This window comes from Elephantulus edwardii, unplaced genomic scaffold, assembly GCF_000299155.1.
Source record: "Elephantulus edwardii isolate Elephantulus edwardi_28Jun2011 unplaced genomic scaffold, EleEdw1.0 scaffold00261, whole genome shotgun sequence".
In the NCBI taxonomy this organism is placed as follows: domain Eukaryota; kingdom Metazoa; phylum Chordata; class Mammalia; order Macroscelidea; family Macroscelididae; genus Elephantulus; species Elephantulus edwardii.
This window is the reverse complement of record NW_006400011.1, coordinates 3,795,110-3,799,553: the sequence shown is the minus strand read 5'-3', so window position 1 is coordinate 3,799,553 and position 4,444 is coordinate 3,795,110. Positions and strand designations below refer to the sequence as shown.

The window sequence follows — 4,444 nt, the reverse complement described above, 5'->3', positions numbered from 1 at the left end:
GAATAGTGCAACAATGAATGAATGGAAACCCAAAATCTCTGTAAATGTTTATGAAAATTAATAAAATATAATTATAGAAAAAAAATTTGTTCTCTGTCCTGAGTGCTAGAATCCTGAAACAGATCTTCATGTCAATCCAAAGAGACAAACAATAGGGAATTCTCGTAAAGCCTGTGGCTACAGAGGCCTGCTTGACACTCATCATAAACTCTGCACTTTCATTCTCAAAAACCCACTTGAGAATAGTGACAGTGGCACAGCTAAGAAAGAAAAGGAAAAGAAAACCAGAAAGGGCAAGGACAAGGAGAACGGCTCTGTGTCCAGCAGTGAGACGCCTCCACCTCCACCTCCACATGACATCAGCCCTCCTCCCCATGCTCTGGAAGAAGAGGAAGATGATGACTGTGGAGAGGATACAACAGAGGAAGCCCCGAGGCGCAGAATGGATGAAATCAGTGACCACGCAAAAGTTCTGACCCTTAGTGATGATTTGGAGCGGACCACTGAAGAACGAGTCAACATTTTGTTTGATTTTGTTAAGAAAAAGAAAGAAGAGAGAATTATTGATTTGTCTGACAAAGAGATTGTTGCTGAAGCGTAAAGGCTGGATGTGAAAGCTATGGGCCCTCTTGTTTTGACTGAAGTTCTTTTTAATGAGAAGATAAGAGAACAAATCAAGAAATACAGGCGCCATTTTTTACGATTTTGTCACAACAACAAAAAAGCTCAGCGGTACCTTCTCCATGGTTTAGAGTGTGTGGTAGCTGCACCAGGCACAGCTCCTCTCCAAGATCCCACACATCCTGAAGGAGATGTATGATGCAGACCTTCTGGAAGAGGAGGTAATCATCAGCTGGTCGGAGAAGGCCTCCAAGAAGTATGTCTCAAAAGAATTTGCCAAGGAGATCCGTGTGAAAGCAGAACCATTTATAAAATGGTTGAAGGAGGCAGAGGAGGAATCTTCTGGTGGTGAAGAGGAAGATGAAGATGAAAATATTGAGGTGGTATATTCGAAGACTGCCAGTGTACCTAAAGTTGAAACTGTGAAGTCTGACAACAAAGATGATGACATTGATATTGATGCCATTTAAAGTGCTGGATGCAACCTTGCTTCACAGTATAATGCTGCAAAATTTCCTGCATTATCAGCCAGAAGTGCAACATGTATGTGCAAAAGCTGCAACGGCTTAACATCATGCTACACTTAATACTAAAAATGTCCTACTGTGAGTGGTCTGTAAGTAGAGGTCTTGATGCGACATCTGAGGAGTCCATACACGTTTGTGAGCAGATGTAGTTTGCTTATTTATAGCATGTTTCTTTCTGAAAACCTAGCAGTGGACACATTGGATCACATTTACACAGTTACACAAAAATAAAGATTTGTTTTGGTCATTGAGATTTTTGGCTCCAAATGAAAAGAAAAATAACAAACAAAACAAAAACAAACAAAAAAACCCCCACCCATTTGGTGAGTTCAACAAATCTGAATCTGTTCCAATTCGAAGGCAAAGTGAATGAATGAGTTCAACAAAGATTTCATTTCACTTCTTGTTGTTAGGTGTCACTGAGATGAGTATGACTTATAGTGGTCCTATCAACAACATATAAACCTTTTCCTATCTTGTGCCATTCTCATCATCTGATATATTGAGCCCATCATTGCAGTCACTGTCAATCCATTTCATTACAGGAGTCTTCCTCTCTTTCACTAATTCTTTGACTTTCCAAGCATGATGTCCCTCTCCAAGCAACATACTCAAAGCATGTGAGATGAAGTTTCATCATTCTTCCCTCTTAGGAGCACTCTGGCTGTACCTTCTCCAAGAAATGTGTTTGTTCTTTTCACAGTCTATGGGATATTGAGTACTATTCTTCAGCACAACAACTCAAAAGCATCAATTCTTCTGTCATTCTTATCCATTGCCCAGCTATCAGATGCAGAGCAAACTATTGAAAAAACCATGGCTTCAATCAGGTCATCTTAGTCTTCAAACGGACATTAATGCTCTTCACTATTTTAGAGAGATCCCTAACAGCAGCCTTTCTTAACACAAATATGTCTCCTGATTTTCTGACTATTAGTACCAAGAATGTTTATTGTTGATTCAAATAAGATGAAATAATTGACAACTTCAATATTATGTCCATTTATCATGGTGTGGCCTATTGGTCTAGTGGAGAGGACATTGGTTTTCTTGATGTTGAAATGTAATCCACACTGAAGGCTGTAGTTCTTGGTCTTCTGCAGCTTTTAAAATCCTCCTCACTTTCAGAAAGCAAGGTTGTGTCATCTACATAATGCAGGTTGTTGATGAGCCTTCACTGATCCTGATGGCACATTCTTCTTCTAGAGTTCAGCTTCACAAATTATGTGCTCAGCATACAGATTGAATAGATATGGAGAAAGTATACAACTCTGATGCACACTCTTCTTGATTTTAAACCATGCCGTGTTCTCTTGCTCTGTTAAGCCTTTTGATTTGGGTATAGATTTTGCATGAGCATAATGAAGTGTTCTGGGATTCTCATTCTTCTCAATGTTAACCATCGTTTGCTAAGACCCACACAAATACCCTTGCATAGTCAGTAAAACACAAATAGACATTCTTCTGGCAGTCTTTGCTTTCAGCTAGGATCCATCTAACACAAGCAATGATATCCCTGGTCTCATGGACTCTTCTAGACCCCACTTGAATTTCTGGCTCTTTTGGTTGTTTTTTTTTATATTCTTCAACAACATTTTGTGTGTATGTGATATTAAGGATATTGTTCTGAAATTTCCACATTGCTAGGTCACCTTTCCTGAGAATAGGAACAAATATAGACCTCTTCTATGAGTCACCAAGTTAGAGTTCCTCCAAATTTCCTGGTATAGCACTGACCCAGCAAACGATTTTGGTAAAAAGAAAAGTCAAAGGAACCAGATTATATTATTTAAGAAATTAGGAAGATAGGAAAGAAAAATCAAAGGAATCTGCTTCCATATATCCATATATTCTAGCATTGCATCTTATGTATATTTACAGCTATGTACAGGTTACAGCTATGTCTGCTGCTGTTGTTGTTGTTGTTATGTGCTGTCGAGTCATTTGTGACTCATAGCGACCCTATGCACAACAGCCCTAAACCCTGCTCTATCCTGTGCCAATCGCACTGCCTCCTACACACCCATCCTGATTACCCCAGTCACTGAATCAATCCATCTCATAGATGGTCTTCCCCTCCTGCGCCGTCCCTCCACCCTCCCAAGCATGATATCCCTCTCCAAGGACCCGTCCCTCCTGGCAACATGTCCCGTCCCTCCTGGCAACATGTCTAAAGTATGTCAGACAAGCCCCAGAATCCTTGCCTCCAAGGAGTTGCTTGGTTTAATCCTCTCCAGGATGAATTTGTTTGTTTTCTTGGCAGTCCATGGTACATTCAATACTCTTCTCCAGCACCACAGCTCAAAAGCATCAATTCTTCTGTCCTCCCTAGTCATTGTCCAACTCTCTGATGCATAACAAATGATTGCAAAGACCATGGCCTGTATCAGGCGCACCTTAGTCTCCAGAGAGACACTGTTGCTCTTGAGTACTTTAGAGAGGTCCCTAACAGCAGACTTTCCCATCGTGATACGCTTTTTGATTTCCTGACTGCTGGTGCCAAGCGTGTTGACCGTGGAGCCGAGCAAACTGAAGCTGTGAACAATCTCATCCTGATGCTGCCAATTGGTCCAGTGGTGAGAATCTTTATCTTCTTGACATTGAGCCTCAGTTCATACTGAATGCTGCAGTCCTTGACCCTCCGCAGCAAGTGCATGAGGTCCTCCTCAGTTTCAGCAAGCAGGGTTGTGTCATCTGCATAACACAGATTGTTAATAGATCTTCCACTAATTCTGATGCCACAATTCTCCTTATAGAGCCCAGCCTCCCGGATAATCTGCTCTGCATACATGTTGAAAAGGTATGGAGACAGGACACATCCCTGGCATACATCCTTCCCAATTTTGAACCATGCAGTGTCTAGCCTAGCTAAAACATAAAAAAAGTTTATGGGAAACATCAGACACTTAACCTTGAAAGTCAATGTAAACTAAGCTATTATCCAGAAGGGGGCAGCAAAAAAATCAGCGGACAGTGAGAGCAGTGATCTAAGATGGCAATTCAAAGAATAATTTAACCAGAAGCCAAAATTTTCCATACATGTATGAACATCCCATATTAAGTCTTGTTACCATCTTTCAGAATCCTTTTTATCTAGGCCCATCTTGAAGTTTAGTGTGCAGAGGATGAAGGAGAGTTATAGTCACCTGAAGTTATACCAACATCACATTTCCTTTCAACCCCTGAAAAAACACCCCTTTCCATGTAAAACAACCTTAAAAAAGCTCTGAATATTTTTTTTCTTGGAGATAACTGCTTACAGGCACTGAAGGGCTACCTTAATTTCTAATAAATAT

At 40.6% G+C, this 4,444-nt stretch overlaps 1 pseudogene; it reads left to right on the top strand.

Moving 5' to 3' along the window:
- The window catches only part of LOC102866983, a 3,267-nt pseudogene extending 2,176 nt beyond the window's left edge, over window positions 1-1,091 (top strand).
- Window positions 1,092-4,444: the final 3,353 nt, after the last annotated feature.